Here is a 21,797-nt window from a genome sequence, read left to right as displayed (position 1 = left end):
TGAGATGAGTTGTTTGTTCTCGGCTTTTATAAGCTTTATAATTAATTTCTCGAATATACTGGAAACACCTATAAATACCTGTATTTTTGTGGATGGCAACAGCAATTACGAGATATTTATTTTTTAGGTATTAAATGCACACGCTGTTCTATTTTTAACGCAGCTGTCTTTTCAAAAATCGTCTGCGTTGCTAAGGCAACATGAAGCAAATCTAATTACAATTCTAAATAAAAAAAACTAAATAAATAAATAACTATGAAATCCGTAACAATATGAATTAAGTAATAATTAATAATAAAGCAAAGTGCATGCACATGCATGAACCAATATATCGTACAAAACTATGATTGGAAAACTGAGACCATGAGTTCGGCCACATTCGGCTATCGGGGGATGCGTACAAGTTCTGAGTGCACGTGTCCCCCAAATGCCGAAGGTAGCTGAACGCAAGCTACTCACACGCATTTGTAATTTAAGTAGTGTGTGTGTCAGCTCGCTGTGAGTAATCTAACAACACTGAATAAATGATCGTTAATTACCTAGCAGTAAACATTTCATTTTTTCTTCGTCAATATGTTATTTTATTATTATATATTATTATTTGCCGATATATTGGCCAGGCCGCAAAAAATATTTGTTGTGGGCCGCGAGTTTGACATCCTTGCTCTAGAGGCTCGGTGGTCATGCCTTGAAACCACTGGCGTTTGCTTCTCAATGGCGTTCGCTTGCTTTTCAGATAGGAATGTTTATTTTTACCCGGATATAGATAAAGGGCTTTGAAACCACAGAGTTATTTTATTACTAAACAATACATGCACCGGCCCAGTAAAAAGGTCTTTCTTTTCCAAATACCTTTCTCTGACATCAACACACTTGCTCCCCAAGCTAGTATTGTGATTTCATAAATTATTTCCTGTGGTTTAAATTTAATGTAAATATACTTTGCTATAATTAAAAATAGAAATTGCGTAAAAGTTTTATTTAAATTAAAAATATTTTCTGAATATTTTGGGACGAAATACGAATAAAATAAGTATGAATGGGAAACGAACGATCCGTACAAAGCCAAAAAGACCAAGCCCCCCCCCCCCCATTAACATAAAAAACCACAAATTTCATGTGCCAGATGAAAAGAAACTAAATAATGCTGGACATATACCAGTGAAATTTAAATCCAGGCAGTGTACATTTTGTAGCACAAGGAAGAAACCTCATGGAACAAGATGTATGTGCAAAACGTGCAGTGTGGGTCTATGTATGTGCCAAAAAGACAAAACATGCTTTGAACAGTGTCACAAAAAAATTCGTTCTTTGAAATTAAAAAAAAAAAAAAAAAAAAAAAAAAAAAAACAGTTTTTTTTTTATCCTTATTTTATTGAGTTTTTTAATCCATTTATCCAAATGTCCTTATTCTGTAGGTACTAATATTTTCAATGCTATAGAAAAATTACATAAATGTTTATTTTTTAATTTTTTCTGACGATTTACTTTGTAAAATAATGTAAAAAAATATATATAATGCAATTCTTACATACATTTTTTTTAAATCCGTAAATTTCATTATTTATTGTCGTTTTTAAGTCCTAGATGCGCGGTGGTTTCACAGTGCGACCACCACCCACAGAATAATGGGCAAGAGTAGATTTTTTTAAATTCATATATTATTTGTCTCTATCATCATAATATTCAATTTCTAGAGTTTTTAGTTAAAAAAATTATAAAAATAATATCGTGCGCGTCAAAGGGTTAAATTAAACACAATAATAATTCAATGTTTTAATTAGCTGTCACCAGTGAAAACAACTTAGTTGATGACCTTTAAAAATCAAAACTTTAGGCACCACTATCTATGCTAGGAGGCAGCTCTGAGCACAAATAGCATGTCATCCTCTCGTTTTTCCTTTGCTGTTTGGGTTGGGTCCTCTTGGAATTTGGGTGACCCTTAGGGTACAGACTTTGTGAATTGCCATCTGTATACATGGATATTGCAAGGAATTTTCTTTAATACTACACTACACAGGGATGATTTCAATACTAAATTTTTAACGCTATGTGTTCCAAAGAAGAAAGGCATCATAATAAGCAGTTATTAATGAAATGAACTTTATAATTCTTGCATCAAACACTGGCCTTTTTACACTAATTATTGCAACTGAATGGTCACTTTAATCAGTAGTTTTATAAAAAGATTTGATAGTGCATAACTGATGAGATTATTGTTCGAGAACCTTGATACCTTCTTTAATATACTCAGTAATTCTTGTTATTAACCGCTTGCCTGATTATCCCAAGTTATCTCGGGTTCATATATATTGCAGTTAATTCTTATCCCGAGGAAACTCGGACTTGGAGGAACTGAAAGGAAATGTTCAGCTTTGATTGGCAATTCGCCAAGTTTTGTTGGTTTTAAAGTTCTTTTTGCAGGACTGGCCATTAGTTTTTCTTATAGTATATTATACATCGGCTTGTGCATTAGTAACGATTAATTAGTAATAGATAAATTAATTAGCAATAGAGAAGGATAGTTGTGTTGAAAAAAGTAAAATAATGGCGATGTTGCAAGATAGCGAACACGATGGTTTTTCAGATAGTGATTGTGAAGAGGTGGACACTAAAAATAGTGGAAGTGATTCTTCTGTATGTAGCCTTATTGAAGACGATGTACGAGACAGTGTACTCTGTGCTCTCACAAAAGAGATTCCAGTGGCAAGACAGTAAGAAAAGAGACCAGACACCAGTGTACAGAATATCAGGTATCACTTTGTCCCTTGTTTACAAAACTCATACAAAGACTACTATTTAACTTTTTTCATTTGCCCGAGATAACTCGCGATTGTAAACTAATTATTAAAACTAAATGCTTTTACACCTGTACAAAATTTAAAATTCAACTTAAAACCTATATATTTTGTTTTGTTTCGTTTCCTAGTACAGTGGTACATCGACATACGAGTTTAATTCACTCCGCAACCTTGCTCATATCTCAAAGCAATTTTCCCCAATGAAATTAATTGAAATGCCATTAATCCGTTTCCGCTCCTAAAACATCACCTCAGTTGTTTTTGTTGAGTTTTCTTAATAAGAAAAATGTATTTACAAGAAGAAACATTTATTTATAAATAACAAATACATATTCTATAAAAACATAATTAAAAGAAAAAGTGAAGTGCTTACGGAAGCGCTTAATTTTCGTCACTGGTCTTCACATTTTTCATCACACTATGCTCATTTTCACCTGCAGATCATTTAAAAAAACTGTCAAAGGAGGTTTTTTTCTTCCTCCCTTTCAGGATATTGTGGAAATGAGTTAGGCAAGTTTCATTGAACAACTTTGATGCACGACCAGTTGCAACTTTTTCGGGGTGATTTTTTATCCACGAACTCTACAACTTTCTCCCACATTCCCAAGATCTTCTTTATATCTCTTGTAGGGATAACCTTCTCTATCTCTGGCTCCTCTTCAAAATTAATTTTTCGTTGAAGCACCGCATGCTGCTGCGAATGTAAACCGTGTAACTCCTTAGATGTCAGCTCCTGACACTGTTCCTCGACGAGTTCGTTCACATCTCTCTCATCCACCTCCAGACCCATGGATTTTTCCCAGAGAAACAATCTCCTCTACCACTGACACTTCGGGTTCCAATCCTTCGAAGGCCCTTTCAGCTACAGCATCAGGCCACAGCTTCTTCCATGCAGAGGTTAAGGTCCTCCTTGTAACACCCAGCCAGGCCTGATCAATAATTCTTAGGCATATCACGATGTTAAAGTGGTCCTTCCAGAACTCTCGAATGGTAAGGTTTGTGTTCTCTGTCACCTCAAAGCAGCACCGAAAAGTGTGCTTGGTGTACAACTTCTTAAAATTAGAAATCACCTGCTGATCCATGGGCTGCAGGACAGGAGTGGTATTGGGTGATAGGTAGAGAACCTTTATAAACTTGAACTCTTCGAGTAAATCATCTTCGAGATTTGGTGGGCGAGCAGGGGCATTGTTGAAGACAAGAAGGGCTTGCATGGATAGGTTGTTTTCCCGTAGATATTTTTTAACAGAAGGGCCAAACACCAGGTTTATCCACTCCACAAAGAGTTTCCTGGTGACCCACGCCTTCGGATTTGCCCTCTACATAACTGGCAGTTTTTCTTTTAAAATCATATGTGACTTAAAGGCTCTGGGAGTTTCAGATTAGTATACTAGCAGATATAGCTAGATATACAAATCACTGACTTAACACTTATCCTTAAGGGTCCCCCCACACACAAAAATAGTCCAAGCGGGATCAAAGTGTTTTTTGGTCTGGTGGCATCATTGGGCCATTTTTCTTCGAAAATGAGCAAGGAACCACCATTACTGTCAATAGCAAACGTTATTGTGCCACGCTAAATGAATTTTTGTTTTCAAAAATTGAAGAGGATGACATGAGTGACATTTGGTTTCAACAGGATGGAGCCACTTGCCACACAGCCAGCATAGCCATCAATCGTTTACGCACTGCTTTTAGAAATCGAATGATCAGTCTAAATGCTGGTGTCAACTGGTCACCTCGGAGCTGTTATTTGAGTCCATTGGATGTTTTTGTGGGGGGGGGAGAATCCTTAAGGATAAGTGTTACACTAAGCACCCAGAGGCGATTGTCACCTTGAAACATGAAAACAAAGTTGCCGTTCACGCGATTGGAGCCGAAACAATTTAAAATGTACTGAAAAATTGGGTTGATCAGATGGGGCACAGTCAAGCCAGCCGTGGTAGCCATTTGAATGAGGTTGTGTTTCATTCTTAAATGAAAATATCCAATATTTCTAATAAACTCATAATTTTGAAAAAATATTTATTATTTTATTTTATAGCTGATTCAAATTCCAAAAGATAGATGCCCCCCTTATATATCTACTGTTCATATTTGATACATATTACATATTTTGAAACAAAAGTATTATATAATTTTTAAAAAATAAGGCTTACAATATGATAATATTGCAATACTAATAGAAAACAACTATGACTATCAAAAACAAAAATGTCGACTCACAGTTTCATAACTGTCAGAAAGTCACTCATTTGTTGGAAAATTATTACCTTGCATCCAAGTGAATAAAATGTGCCAGAAATTATAAATGTGGGCTGATCTTTAGAATATGGTAACTGGTAGTTTGGCGACATTTTGGAGGCGATAAAGGTTACTACCTGGGACTTTGGTAATAACGTAAGCAGTACTCAGTTCCGATTACGCATTATTTTGTATGAGGGAAATGAGAGATCATGGGATATGTCATGTGATATTAATGGACGAATTACGGTTCTTTAATCGGAAAAGGGGGGAAATCGGGAAAAAATCTGGAAATTTTCTACAGTCAAAAGTCGTTAATTCGGACACCCATAATCCGGACCTCAAAGCTACAAACTTTCTGCGCATGCCTCGCTTTGACGCATGCGCGTAAGACTTTTACGACTGCGAATATGCGTGTGCGCATGCGCATAATACTTTTATGCATGCGCGTTTAATGTATAACGGACGGTATAAGGTAAGCTAAAATTATCTAATTCAGTTAATGTTGCAGATTGCGTTGTTCCTTAATCTTCGAATTGGATCCGGCTTAGTATTTTTTGCAGACTGTTAGAGCAATTTTATAAAAGTACGCTTGAACTTTCGATTATGTCGAATAGAATTTCTGATATATATTTACTAATATGTAAAGGATCTACAAAGCGAAAGTATGTTTCGAAGTCCATTAAACAAAAAGTGGAATTGCTGCAAAAAATGGATAAAGGTATATCCTTTGTTTATCTAAACTTTAACGTTTGTTTATCCTTCGTTTCTCTAACCATTCCAAAATCTGTTTATCAATTTCACGCCGCGGCGCACAATGAATCGGAAGTTGATCTGTCAGCACTATCCTTATCTTCAGGGCAGATGTTTTTATTTTATTTGGCTTATAATTTCTTAATAAATGTAGTATTTCATCTCGATGTACTCCGTCTTTGATATGATTTAAATCAAATTTCTCGTCATTATAATTCGCTTCCGATAGTGAAGAAAGTGACACAGAGGTTATTGAAAACGAAAACATTTCGACTGACAAATTAGTCGGTATTCTCGACACAGAATTATAGGACTTGAACAGCGGAACTTTGTAACTGAACAAGAAATTATGTCTGTTTATAGATTTAAAGAGAAAGTATTATCACATAAAACAAAGCAACTTAAACAACTTACATTGAAAGAAATGTTTAATAAAGTAAACAAATAAATATTAAGCTTTTTTTTTGTAAATTTTGATACCCTTTAGATCATATTTGTTCTTTATTTCATAAATTATGGTTTCATATTTTTAATTTTATAATTTCTGCATGCCATCTTACCAGATTTAAAATGATGATCTATAATCCGGAATCGCCGAAGTTCCGATGAGTCCGGATTGACGACTTTTGACTGTATTTGGCTTTATTCTGTGTTGTGTGAAACAGTGTTCGTTAATTTTTGGATCCCATGGCCCTAACTAAAGTGAATTCGAAATGGGTATTTAGTGGGATTGAAAGGGGTAGTAATAAGTGTTTTTTTAAGGTTGTGCGAGATAGAAGTAAAGATGTTTTATTAAGTTATTTATTTTACCTGGTACCTTGGTGTGAACTATAAGTATGATTTTAAAGATCCTGAAACAGAAATAAGAAAAGTTTATCGGACACGTAATCAAGATTCTGAAGAATAGGTAAGTTAGTATTTTTAATTATTTGAGGATATTATTTTTATGCATTGTTCTAAATGTAAGGTGGAAGTAAAGTAATTTGCGTAAACGTGCATGGAAATAATTTAAATATTTGACACTAAGTATTTGTAACCATTTGTAATGTTTGCAGTATGAATTAGTTAGTGATGTTTGTAATATAATAGATAATGTAGAGGTAAAAGTTTTTGGATATTTTATTTATTTTATACGGGGAAACGTTCATATTTGGAAAGGGTATATACTTTTTCGCGATCAGGTAATTTCATATATGTTCTTTTTACCGGGTTTAAAGATTCAGAAAATTGTTATGCATTTTCGTGAAATTTTTCGGTACTTTTCCGTTTCGCCGGCGCAAATCTCGCCAAGCAGACTTTATTGGCGTCAACATACAGTATACACATAAAAAATGTTAGTTTTAAGAATTCTTTTTTTAAAGGCATAAACATTTTAATATCGCTTAAAATTTTATAAAAAACCGATAAATAAAGACAATAAATTTGTAAAAAGACATCAATTTAAGAATTTACTACGCTTTCATGGTTCATATCACGTGACCCGAAGCGATCTCTTCTCACGTAAACTACTCTCTACAAAAATCTAATGCTCTCAGTAATTATCTACATTAATTTCAAGTTAAATCTGAATTTGGAACACAAGTTTAAATGCAAAAAATATTTCAATTCGTACGAATAGCTTACTCAGAAATTATGTAAAACTGCAGTACTTTACTTCGCTAATGCATTCTCATTAGAATTGATGAATTTAACTCTTGACTTTACCTTTTCTATATTTTCGGCTTCGGGTAAGCGCTGTGATTGCATCCTAATTGACTTAATTACCGAAAATGGCCTTGGACATAAAACTGAACTATCTGATAAAAATTCTATGTAATTATATGGCAGTATTGAAAGAAACAATCAATCTGATAAGAAAAAGCTGCGACTTGTTTTGAAAATGAGGCGTAAAAGGTTACCAGCGAGAATATTCCGTTTGGCATCGGTTGCACCATTATTAGCGACTTTATCGCTTGCGCCGGTAAAACGGAAAAGTACCAATTTTTCTAATTTATGAGAAAAAAGCAGTGTACATGGATATAGTGAAGAGTGTGCGCAATGCCATTTTTGTGTAATTCTGGGATGTTTTTTTAAGTAAAAATAAGTCGGCATGTACATGGTTTATGCGTATGTGTTATTTTGAAAAACGCGTAAGGAGTATGGTATTGTGCACTTTTTCCCAATTTTGCAGTGAATATTTGTCATGATTAAGCAGTTTTGTTAGATAAAATTTCTAGCATAAGTGTAATTCGGCTAGTAGATTGTTGGAAGAAGTGTTCAGTAGATAAAAAGAAAAGAAACATGTCTTTGCTTCATGAAGACAAAATGGCGGCGGGGAAAAAAAATAGAGGGTTGCTGTAGGAGAGTTGGTCGCCAAATTTTTGCCAAAAAAATGCCAAGTTACCATAATGTAAAGATCAACCTAAATGGGTCCTGAAAAATTTGAAACACTGAAATATGCAAATTTCCTAGGCCCTAATCAAAATTTACATTGTGGATGTTCAAAATTCCCTTTAAAAGAAAAACTAAATCATAGATTTAAAAAATAGTCCTTATTTAAATTCCAGCAACCTCAAACTGTATGAAAATTTAAGTGATTAAAAATAAATTATTGTTGTTGTCTTGTCTATATTACATGGAACAATGGTTGCCAGAGCCTACTCCGAAGAGAAGTTGAACTTCTAGTTTCCACCTCCAATTTTGAGGGAGAGCACCTCGGGAGGGTGGGGGAACCTAGGATTCTCCCATCTCTCTCCTTTTACGCAATCCCAAGGACGATTAAAATCAATTCCCTACACTAATTACAACTGATTCTCTAAATAAAAATACTAAGAATGGCAAAAATTCTATGGAAGAAAAGCTAAGTTAAAATCAAATTCTAACCCCAACAGTTCATGCTTTATAAAACTCAAGCAAATTGCACGAGAAATTGAAACAATCTTAGACCAGAGTAAACTCAAGGTATTAAAAATAACCCCAAAATACTCTATATTAAAATCCAACCTACACAAATACAAAGTCACCCACCTGATTTAAATCAAGTTATTTCTAACTCTTGAAGAAATTAACAAACTGGTGCAGATTAATCTGGTTTCCACACCTATATCTTAAAAACTAATCGTAATAATGGTTAGATTTACACAGCCCTACTAGGGCAGCAGTAAAGCTCGCAGACTTAATTTTTACAACATCAAAGAATAAAGGTTCGGGCCTCGCTCTTGCAACTAAATTAAGTAATAAATTCAACTTTCAATCCCCTCTTTCAAATGACTATTATCTCCACATACCCATGCACTGCAAATTCAATCAAATTCAGAATTACATTTAATTTAAAACTCTTTGGTATACACATAATTATTTCCCCGTCTTTTGAGACTTTCCTTTAAAATTTTGTATGTTTTTTCTGAAAAGAGTCAATTACCCTTGCCCCAGCCAATTGCTAGCCTTAAAAATTCACAATGTTCTAGCAATATACTTCACTGTTTCAAACACTTGCTTCCCTGCTCCTGACTAATAGGAATTGCAATTTTCTGTACTCAGGCTACCATCCTCGCTCGAAAATCGTTCAAATGATACACTTGAATAAGGTTTTTAAACACGCTTCCACAACTGAACTCACATTCAGTTAGGCCGTATATTGATTAAATGTTAATAAAATAATGCAAAAAATTGATCTCATATCCTACATCCTAAGCATTTCACCCCGCTTTACAGCTTTGTTGTCCATTATTATCCATTTATGTTGCCGTATCCGAAATCTAAACAGGAAGAAAAATTAGTAAACAAAAGAAAAAGTTAATCAAAAAACGAATAACATCTGCTTATCAGATATTTTACAGGATTATTAATATTCATAAGCTTAATAATAACATTATGTATAAAGTAACAAACGAGCGTCAAACTTACATAAAATACCCATAAAACAAATACCTAGTAGTAAATATTTCAACTTCCCTCCTAATCCATGTTGCCAGAGAAATTATTATTTCAATTTTTTCTAGGGACCTAGAAAGGTTTCAATTGCGAGGCAGGCCTATCTAGTTGGCCTTGGGCAGGCTTAATGCCTTTATCCCCACATCATCAAAGATTAATTATTATCACCAAATAGAGGATTCCGCAAAGAGGTAAATTTATTATCGAATTGTTAATAATAAACAAATGGTAAACTGCCTTCCCCAGTGAAAAATGAGAAAAATACTAAAGGACTTAATTTAATAATTTTGATATCAAAAAAGGACCAGAATCGGTTTTGAAGGGTTACATCATGACTTTTCAAAAGATTCTATGTTTCCTTGAGCAATGGTCATGTGTGTAACAATACGAGAAAGAAACCGCTCTCCAAAGGTCATTCACGTCGCAAGTGATTCCTGTCTGGGGAGGAAGCGGTGTGAGAACTTGTTAGGCGAGTTAGATTTAAAGAGACAGGGCCAGATCTGCCCCTGAGGAAAAACTGGATTGATAAATAAATAAGTAGTTTTAATTTTAAGTGTTATGATCCAATCATACAAAAGATAAATTCTCTTAATTATCTTTTGTATGATTGGAAGAGATTGAAGTTTAACATTAGAAGGTGCACGCGAACCGTTTTAACGGGGAACAAAGAAGTGTTTAAGTTAAACTGCAGTCGCTTACAGTTGTAAGAGATAATAAAGCTCGTTTATAGGATAAAGAGAAAGACCTTAACGAAGCTGAAAGAACAGCTAATTCACTCAGCGGGGTGGGTGCATTGAACGAGTATAGTGATAAGCTTTGAGACGCCTTGTCCACACAGCAACGCCCCTTTGGAAATGGTAACGCATTGTATGCGTTTTCCAGAGTAGCTCTGCATCTTTTCTTTGAGGAAGCAATTCCAGGATGATAAATAGGCAATGCATGGGGAACGGGGTTTCCAATCGAAGGAATCGTTTTGGAAAAGTTTACCGAGAGTCGCTGTATAAAGCAATTCAAGAGAAGAATTTTGGCAGCATTATGAATATTCTCGTTCTTAACAAACCAAGGAGCTATGTAAATTTACCGTTGCATAATATTTTGGAAAATTCGGATATGTTTTCTGTTAGTAATTGCTGCTGCGATCCATACAGACTTTACATATGTCAAAATAGGCCTTATCATTGATGTGTAGAGCAGGATCTTGTTTTTCGTCGACAGGTCGCTTTTTATAGCGAAAGAGGGCAGTACAGGGGCGTAGCTAGAGGGGGCAAGGGGGGCATCTGTCCCCGGACGCAGAATCCAAGGGGCGCCAAACTGATGTTATGACATTTTAGAATTAAATGTTTTCCATCCTTGGCAAGCAGTAGGGGGCGCGAAATCTTCAGTTGTCCCTGGGCGCTGTAAACCCTAGCTACGGCTCTGGGGCAGTAATTGCAGTTTGACAACCTTCGTATTGGAAAATCTTGAATGTGAGGTTGCCAGGTAAGTTTAGAATGAAGTATCACTCCTAGATACTTGTAAGTAGGAACTCAGGGTATTGGTTCTCCGAAGAATTGCAAGTTAGATAAATTGGAGTGAGTTCTTCGGATGAATAAAGTGGCAGTACATTTTGCGACATTAATTTTGATTTTCCACAGTCAAAGCCATAGCTCTAGGCAGGAAAGATAATTCTGAAGTGCACAAATTACCGTGGTGATGTTGGAATGTTGAGAAAGGATGGAAGTGTCTTCCGCATGTAAAGCTAGATCGACACTAGGTGACTTATGAATATCAGTAACAAATATGTTCAACAACTGAGGTAAAAGTAAACTTCCCCAAGGGACGCCGGCATAGATTGAGCGGGCATTAGAGTATTCGTGGCTAACTGGCAGTCGAAAGGATCTACCTGTCAAGTACCGGTTGAGAATTTTAATGAGTTGCGCTGAAAAACCAAGCCGCATGAGCTTGTAAATAAGCCCGTCATGCCAAGAGCTGTTAAAGGTTTTCAGTAATGTCAAGATAGACAATTCCAATTTTCCTTCGTTTAGAAAGCCCTCGTGAATGAATTCTACAACACTGAGTAACTGGTGTACCCTAGAGTGTTGAGGCTGGAAGCCAAATTGTTCCGGGATTTTGAGATATATGATAATAGAGTAATTGGTATAGAGTTGACGGGAAAATTTTAAATTTCCCGGTTTGGGAATAGGAATGACTGCAGCAATTTTCCAACCGTAAGGAAAGTAACACTTCTTAAGCATTAGATTAATTAGGACCATGATCCACACTATATATATTACGGGAAAGTTTCTGATCATGCGATTCGAAGTTGAATTTATGCCTGGTGCCCTATTGGGTTTCATTTTATCAATGAATCCTAACACCTCAGCTGCGTCAATAGGAATGAGATCAGGCGTGATAGGTTGTGCTATCAGCACGTCAGTGTATGCGCCCCTGTGTAACCGGGTGTTTACAGTAGGAGCCGTTATTTAGACTGAGTTGTGTAGCAAGGCTCTCAGCTATAACTTCAGTCTATTCAGCGTCTGTAAAAGCCATCTGATTAGCATTGGCCGTTTCAAGGGGCGGAATGTGTTTAAATTGTTTGCTTAGTCAGGTGGCTGCGCACTAAATTGATACGTCGTCAGTCGTTAAGGTCAGTCGTTAATGTAGTGTTTCTGTTATAAAATTAACAAAAGAGTGAATGCTAAATGAATTTCGGACTTTAAAAACAAAAACGTAAAGAAACTTTACCTACAGTCGGTCACAAAAGCAGTCGAACACCGGAACACATTTAGAAAATATATTTTTCAGGTTAGAAACAAAATGGTTGCTCAAGTGAATCTTGGTTAGGAGAGAAAAAACAAAATGGATGCTCAAATTACTCTTGGTTAGGTAAGAAAAACAAAATGGTTGTTCAAACCTATCTTGGTTAAGTGGGAAACAAAATTGGTACTCAAATCCATCTTGGAGGAGAGAAAACAAAATGGTAGTTCAAACCTATCTTGGATAGGTGGGAAACAAAATGGTTGTTGAAACTATCTTGCTTAGGAAGAAGAGAAAACAAAATGGTTGTTGAAACTATCTTGCTTAGGAAGAAGAGAAAACAAAATGGTCGCTCCAATCAATCTTGGTTAGGGAGGAAAGAAAACAAAATAGTCGCACAAGTCCATTTTAGTTAGGCGGGAAACAAATGGCGGGAAACAAAAGTCAATCTTGGTTGAGTGGAAAACAAAAAAGTCGCTCCAGTCCATCTTGGTGAAAACTCTATTTTGTTTAAAATTCTCTCTGTCAGCTTCAATGCATCTCTTCTGGTTCGTTCTTGAATATGTTCCGACAAATTTGGCAAACAAAAATAGTTTCATTTTCAGAGACGTCCACCATGCGGGAATCTGGAAACATTGTAAATAAACTTTGGCTCTTAGCCTTTATAGTGTCCCAAATTGAAATAAAGTGCTTTCCGTATGGATCTTGCTCATGATTGCAAACCATTTTGAGACTTTATAAAATTCAGCCAGGTTCAACATTGTTTACTAAAAACTCTTTAAACTCGTCACAAACAAATTCATAGCATTGGGTAAAACACAACGTGTAAAGGAAGAATTATTTTGTTCAACAACGTTCACATGATTGTCATGTATTTTGCAACAACTCCTTTTTACGGTAACACCGCAAGATTTCTAAGGGAGTTGTGAAATGTATCAAAATACCACGGCTCCAAAGTTACAACACCCCTTTATATTAACACCGCAAGGTTTCCAGGGGAGTTGTGAAATACAGCAGAACTACCACGACTCCAAAGTTATAACTCTCCTTTACTTTAACACGGCAAGGTTTCCAGGGCGCTTATAAGATTGGAACCTATATTTTTAACTTCCCTTTACGTTAACACCGAAAGGTTTCCAGGGGAGTTGCAAAATAGACATAAAAAGTCAAAACATATCTTTCCAAACTCCCACTTTACGTTAACAACGCAAGGTTTCCAGGTGGAGTCATAAAGTATATCATGGTCATGGGAACACATCTTTCCAAACTCCCCTTTACGTTAACACTGCAAGGTTTCCAGGGCAGTCATAAAATGTATCATAGCTATCCAAACATATCTTTGCAAACTCTCATTTACGCTAACACCGCAAGGTTTCCAGGAGAGTTGTAAACTATATCATAATTACAATCACTCCATAGTTGTAACATACAGGTCGAAAAGTCATATTCATTGAAGTAAAATCCATGATAAAAGACGATTACATTATCCATGTCACATTCTTGCCACTAGGTGGCGGGCATCTCTTCCTTTACTTTTGCTGTAATTAAGTTCCGAGAAGCAGTCGAGATTGGAACCGCTCTGAGGAGCGTAAAGACTCAGAATTAAAAATGCACTCTCTTAAAATAATTATCACCTACCTTGTAAATAGTGTATATTAGCTTATTATTTCAATAAATAATTAAAAGACAAGATGGCTTGTTAGCAGTAATAGAAACTCTTACTGAAAACGTGATTATTAGAAGCCTGGCGTCGTGAACACTGAAGATGCAGCAGGTAAGGAATTTTACATTAATTTTATTGTAAATAGAAGAACCTGATGCAACATTTTTATGGCGCCCGAACAGGGACGCCAGGTTTTTTGAAAAGTTCTAATAAAGTGAATTCAAAATCTGAATATTAAAATTGAAGATTTTAATACTTGTTCTTGAAGTATTCAGCAAAAGAATAATTTTATTTTCTAAGTAAGAGTTAAATATTTGTTTTTCATGAGATGTATATTTTTTGTGTAAGTGTTTGAATCTAAGAAAGATAATGGCTGAAGTAGATAAATTAAAAAAGAAAAGAAGTATCTTAAGAACTGCCGTTACAAAACTATTTAAGAAAATCGAAAGTGAATTAAATAAATCTGAATGTAGTATTAATGAGCTCGAAGAATTGTTAGAACAGCTTAATGCTAAAACCGAAACGCTATCTAATGCCGATGTGGAAGTTGAACCAATTCTGAGTGTAGATGAATTCGAAAATGAATTCGAAATTACAGAACAATATCGCGAGAAGATAACGTTATGGAAATTCAGGCTTAAGAAACGGATTAAGGAACTTAATCATGACTTAAATGCACCGAACACACAGCAAAATATAAAAGATACACCTAATGTTAAATTACCAAAACTTTCGATTCCCGTATTTTATGGGAACAGCAGTCAATGGCTTACTTTTTGGAATAGTTTTGAGTCCTCAATACATAATAACGAATCATTGAACAAAGTAGACAAATTTAATTACCTGAAAGCATATTTAGGAGGAACAGCTGCTAGCTGCGTTCAAGGACTTCCGTTATCGCCAAAACATTATGATTCAGCAATTCAAATCTTACACGACCGTTTTGGAAGGAGAGACATTCTTATTAATGCGCACATGAATAATTTGCTGAATATTGAATCATTAAAAAATGCGAATGACATAAAAACATTTCGTAACTTGTATGATAAAGTACAAACACAGATTAGATGTCTCGAAGCATTAGATGTTGTATCGGAATCTTACAGTGCTTTGCTGTGTCCGATGATTTTGAAGTTATTGCCTTCAGAATTAACGCTTGAATTTCATAGAACACAAAATGTTGGCACCGATTATAACATAAAAGATTTAATGTCATTTTTACACGCAGAACTTTCATCCCGCGAACGCACAAGGTCAACGTTTTCGCAACAGCAAAAAGTATCCGATCGGCGACAGTCTTCTTCCTCCCCCCTGCAACGAAAAGCGCATATGGTCTCTCAAATAGACATAATAAACCAAAGATTCCGACCGCTACGGATTTGTTTACAAAATCCGAATGCAGAGAGGAAAATATGAACTGCGTCTTCTGTAATCAATTCCACAAGATTTATGACTGTAGTTTCGTTTCCGGATTATCATTACAAGAAAAAAGGGACATTTTAAAAAGAAAATGTGCTTGCTATAAATGCCTAAAGTTACACCAATTTGCTCAAAACTGCAGAACAAAAATAACTTGTTCTATTTGTAAAAAACAACATGCAACTATTATGTGTAATAAACAAAATCCTTCTGTCGAGGTTTCGGAAATTAAAAAAGACGAACAGATAGAAAATAAAGTACTTTCAAATCAAGCAGGATGTTCAGAAGTATATTTGCAAACTTTAATTGTTCGCATATATGGAAGGGGGAATAACCAATTTGTTCGAGCGATAATTGACACCGGAATTGAAAACTCATACATAAGCAGGTATGCAGCAGAAAGGTTACAATTAAGAAGCTTAGGTGAACAAAGTGTAACCCACGGACTTTTCGGTGGCATAGAAGTTTCGGAAAAACATAAACGTTATAGAATAAAATTGGGTAGCGTAGATAAACGGTTTAATTGCGAAATCAATGTATTAGATGAAAGAAAAATATGTTCTTCGGTCCCTAAAATCAAAAATATACACTGGATTAGGGAACTTAGAAGAAGAGGAATTTACGTCAGTGATGTTTTTGAAAATGGAAATTGCAGATTATTTCAGGAGAACCCCCAAGAGATTCATTTGTTGTTAGGGGCAGATGTTGCTGCAAATTTATTTACAGGTAAAATCGAAGTTCTTCCTTGGGGAAGATTAGTTGCTGTAAGTACAAGACTTGGGTGGACAGTCATGGGGAAAGCGAACACTGACAATTATGAAATAGAAAATTCCTTTTCCACGCTTTCGTTATCTTTACATATTTCTGATGCCACGCTGTCAGAACTGTGGAGGCTTGATGTTATCGGAATAACAGATCCAGTTACAAAAAAGGCTAGAGAGGAAAGGGATTTGCAAGCAAAATTGCATTTCGAAAATTCTGTATCTCTAAACGAAGAATGGCGTTATGAAGTCGCACTTCCGTGGGCGGAGAATCATGTACCACTCTCCACCCACAAGGATTTAGCGTTGAAACGTCTACAATCTACCACCCAGAAACTTTTATCTCAAAATTTATTTTCTTCATACAATGCAGTTTTTAATGACTGGTGTAACTTAGGAGTGATCGAAGAAGTTAAAGAAAATATTGCGGTTGACTATGGACATTATTTACCGCATAGACCAGTGATCAAAGAAAATAGCTCAACACCAATTCGACCGGTGTTTGATGCGTCTGCGAGGAAACAATCGTCTCCTTCTCTAAATCAGTGTTTGGAGTGTGGACCAAATTTGATAGAACTAATTCCTTCTATTTTGTTGAGATTTCGGGAAGGCAAGTTTGCTGCTATAGCAGACATTGAAAAGGCTTTCTTACAGATCAGTGTAAGGCCTCAAGATAGAGACTGGCTTCGTTTTTTCTGGTGGAATGATGTGGAAGAAAGGAAAACGAAAATATTTCGTCATACTAGGGTAGTATTTGGCGTTAAGAGTAGTCCTTTCCTTTTGGCAGCTGTTATAGAATTCCATCTACAAAAGTACATGAAAAATTCTTCATATGATACGGAGATGATAGCTAAACTCTTGCGTAGCTTCTACGTAGATAACGTTGTTGCCAGTTTTGACAAAGAATCCGAGATGATCCAGTTCATCGAAAAATCTCGAGAAATAATGAATGAAGGAAAGTTTAATCTTCGAGGTTGGTTACATAATGGAGATAACTTGAAACATGAAACTATTTCACCCGTATTGGGTCTGTTATTGAACTCTCAGAAAGATAATTTAACTTCGAATCTGAATTGGCTAGAAGATTTTGAAATGGGTATAATAACGAAGAGAACAATTCTCGCTGTAGCACACAAAATATTTGATTCTATGGGAATTGTGAGTCCTGTTCTCTTGTATCCTAAAGTATTGTTGCAGAACCTATGGAAAACAGGAATTTCTTGGGATACTGAAGTCGACGAGAGTACAAAACAAAATTTTGTGAATTGGTATAAAAGCCTTTTTCTCTTAAAAGAAATATCCCTCCTACGTTGGATACATTCCAGCAAGGACAATAGGAAGTTCTGCAGCATTCACACATTCTGTGATGCCAGTAGTAATGCGTATGCTGCTGCAGTTTTCTTGAGAACTGTGACGAATTCTGGAGTTGAAGTTCATCTGTTGGCATCGAAGTCTAGAGTAGCTCCCGTAAAATCTATTACGATCCCTCGTCTGGAATTGATAGCTGCCACGATAGGTGCCAGACTATGCTCTTCTGTTTTAAATGGTTTGCAATGGCAAAATGTGGAAACGCATTTTTGGACGGATTCTACAACAGTTTTGACATGGATTCAAAGGGAAGAGATTGTCTGGGCTGTCTTTGTGGAAAACAGAGTCAGGGAGATTAGGAAACTGACGGATCCAAAAACGTGGAAACATATTGCTGGAACAAAAAATCCAGCTGACCTCCCATCAAGAGGTTGCACCGCTAAACAACTTTTAGTAGTTAGATGGTGGGAGGGCCCCGACTGGCTGAAGAAAAATCAGGAAGAATGGCCTAGACAAAGGAAAATACCGGATATGGAAATAGTAAATTCAGAAAAAAGGAAATCAGTCATTTCTGCACTAAATACGCAAAGGGTAGAACATTTTTTGAGAAATATTCATCTTACCATAAAATGTTAAGAATAACTGCTTGGATATGCAGATTTATCAACAACTGCAAAGACCAGATTCTAAACAATCAGGAGAACTCACGGTCCCTGAAATAGAAACTGTAGAAAAGAAAATATGCAAGATAATACAAATAGAAGCATTTGGAAAAGAACTTAAAGTTAGCAACCTTTGTACCTTTTTTGACTCAGATGGCCTTATTCGGTTAAAGACCAAGATTACTAGAAGAGAAGACCAAGATTACTAGAATTTTCTCTGTCCAATTGTATTGACCTCAAATCATGACTTAGTTCATAGGTTAATTTTAGATTACCATTTGCGACTATCCCACGCTGGTGTGCAATTCGTACTAGCCAATATTCGACAGAAATTCTGGGTCCTGAGAGGAAGAAAAATAGTACGTAAAGTTCTTATGAAGTGTGTTCGCTGTAGAAGATATAGCGCAAAGAATATAGAGACTGTTCCAGCACCTCTTCCTGAAGATCGAGTTCGAGATGCTCTGGTGTTTGAAGTGACCGGAGTCGATGTAGCCGGTCCTCTTTATTTACGAAAAGGAAAAAAGGCATGGATCTTGCTCTTTACTTGCGCGGTCTATCGCGCGATACATCTTGAACTGATAGAAAGTTTATCAACAAATGCGTTCATCTTGGGATTAAGGAGATTTATTGCCGGAAGAGGTCGTCCAAGTATTATTTACAGCGACAATGGCACTAATTTCGTTGGAACTGAAAATCTTTTAAGATCGATAGATTGGAAAGAAATAGAATGTCATTCAACTAGTATGAGAATACAGTGGAAGTTTAATCCCCCAACTGCTTCATGGTGGGGCGGTTGGTGGGAGAGGTTGGTACAAACAGTGAAGAAGATGTTGAGAAATGTTCTCGGCAAGTCATGTGTCTCTTATGAGGAAATGTTGACTATACTTTGTGATATCGAATCAGTAATCAACTCAAGACCCCTTACGTATCTTTCAGAAGATCCAAATGATCTTACGGCACTAACTCCTTCAATGTTTCTACAAGATGTGCACGACGTCGGAGTGCCTGACTTAGACTACCTGGATACCATTTGTAGCGAATAGTTTATCCAACAGATGGCAGTATCTGCCAAGCTCCTTTGGTAATTGTCATTGCGCATGCGCAAGCGGAGTGTAAAAAGAAGTATGTTATTAGGAGAATGAGCTTTCGTTAATAATGTTGCTGCGCGTTTTCGCTGTGTAAATAAAAGTATATTTTTATATCATAGATGTTCTTTACTCTCTAATGCGAAGCACTAGGTTAGTGCACGAATCTCTTCTGATTCAGAAACCATTTTCAAACCGTGGATCACCACAATAAAAAGTGGCGTCCGTCTAACAGGACGCATTAGTTGGGTAAAGGACACTTTTGATGGTTTAACAGCAGAAATGGAAGCCTTGAAAGTAAGAAGAATACCACTGCGTGCAGCCTTCACGAAAGCATATAATAGCCTACATGGACATTTGAATGAGTCAGAATTGAACAGTGATGTTCTATTATCGTCCCTGGAAATCCTGGAAGATAAAGGAATTCGACTACAACAGTTGGATGAAGAAATACTGGATCTCCTATCAAAATCGAAAGAAGTCTCGCAAGAAGAATATACTAAAGAATTTGAGTCATGTGAGACTTACAAGGAGAAATTAATAGCAGCCAGGATGAAAGTGAAGCAAATCACTGTGAAACTAGAGAAAAATTTGCTGACTCATGCATCGGTAAATGAAACCAGAACTGTTGATTCAAGAACAACGGCAACGAATTTGAAGCTTCCGAAAATAAATTTGATTGAATTTACAGGTGATCCACGACAATGGTTGAATTTCTGGAATACCTTTAGTAAGATACACGAAGATCCAGTGCTAGATGATCATTTGAAATTCGTATATCTGATCCAGGCTACTGCTGCCAAATCGAAAGCACGGGAAATAGTGCAGAGTTTCCCGACAACTAAAGAAAATTATCCGAAAGTCATCGAACATTTAAAGAATCGTTTTGGACGTGAAGATATTCTTATACAAGTGTACGTTCGGGATTTATTGAATCTTGTGTTGATAAATAATAATGCAACAAAAAAAGACTTTGCGCTATCATCGTTGTACGACAGTTTAGAAACAAAATTGCGTGCTCTGGAATCTCTCGGTGTGACTGAAGATAAATACGCTAGTGTTATTTTTCCGTTAGTTGAATCTTGCCTGCCCCCTGACATCTTACGCGTGTGGGAGAGGGAACGGGAGAGCTCGTCACAACAAGGTAAGAGCGATCTTGAATCTATTCTTCTGTTTTTGAAAAATGAAGTGATATCTGAAGAGAGAATTAAATTAGCGCGTTTTTCTTTTGATAAAAGTAGAAAATCTAAAAGTTACATTAATGATGAGTCTAATATTCCTACTTGTAATGATTTGTATACAGGAGACAAATTTAAAGAAAATGCTCCTATTAAGAAAGTTGAGGAATCGTGTTTATTTTGTGATAAGCCACATTTAACAGAAAAATGTTTTAAAGCTAGTACGCTTACATATCAGGATAAAAAAGATTTAATATTTAAGAAGGGTTTATGTCTATTATGCTTGAAGAAAAACCATATTTCTCGTAACTGTAAGTCCAAGGTTAAGTGTTTAATTTGCCAGAAAAGGCATTTGGCAGTAATGTGTCAACAAGTTCCTTCTCAATTGAAAGAGACTAAACAAGTAGAGCCTGTGGCGAAAAACGAGGTCAATGTTTTGGCTAGCAGATCCGCGAGCTCCGATGTGTTACTACAAACATTAATCGTAAGGGTAAAAAATGGCAACAGGGAAAGGATAGTCAGAGGGATTATAGATACGGGTTGCGAGAGAAGTTATTTAACGAAAGATATTACAGATTCTTTGAAATGTAACAGTGTTGGTGAAGTGAAATTAGTTCATAAATTATTCGGAGGTGTAGAAACAAAAGAAAAATTGCATTCTAAATATATAGTTAATTTGAGTAGCCTTGATAATAAATATGTATGTAGTGTGCATTGTTTAAGTGAATCTGTTATCTGTTCTGATGTTAAGAAAATACCTAAAGGTCCTTGGTTGAAAGAACTTCGTAAATTAAATATTCAAGTGTCAGATGTAGAGGGTAATGCTCTCGAAAACGAAAGTGACATTAAATTGTTGATAGGTTCTGATATTGCTGGAAAATTATTCACCGGAAATATTAAATGTTTACAAAGTGGTCCGGTCGCGATGGAAACAAGTTTGGGATGGATTTTAATGGGTAAAATTCCAGCGAAGGAATCTTCGGGTATAAATGATTCTCTTGCATGTGTTTCTTTATTGCTAAACGAAAGATCAGCAGAAAACTTGTGGAAGTTAGACGTTATTGGTATAAATGACCCAGTTGAGTCTAAAACGAAAGCTGAAATTCATGAGGAGACCATGCAATATTTTGAGGAAAATTTGAATTTGGATTCAGACGGGAGATATGAAACTGCATTACCTTGGGTACTGGACCCCTCTCGCTTGTCTAATAATAAAACGTTGGCAGAAAAACGCCTGACTAATACGCGAAGGAAATTATTAGATTCGAATCAAATTAA

At 36.0% G+C, this 21,797-nt stretch overlaps 1 protein-coding gene across 1 annotated transcript in view; it reads right to left on the bottom strand.

Annotated features, from left to right (window-relative positions):
• Positions 1–9,799, bottom strand: part of LOC118189815 (5' exonuclease Apollo-like) — a 41,145-nt gene extending 31,346 nt beyond the window's left edge. The window contains exon 1 of the mRNA XM_035360488.2: positions 9,681–9,799. The gene's annotated coding sequence lies outside the window, so the exon portion shown is untranslated. The remainder of the gene's footprint in view (positions 1–9,680) is intronic.
• Between the last annotated feature and the right edge of the window lie 11,998 nt (positions 9,800–21,797).

This window comes from Stegodyphus dumicola, chromosome 3 (genome assembly GCF_044657685.1).
Source record: "Stegodyphus dumicola isolate Sdum_Otavi_A_Nest chromosome 3, ASM4465768v1".
NCBI lineage: Eukaryota > Metazoa > Arthropoda > Arachnida > Araneae > Eresidae > Stegodyphus > Stegodyphus dumicola.
Note: the sequence above shows the minus strand (reverse complement) of the source record. Positions and strands in the feature narration are given on the sequence as shown.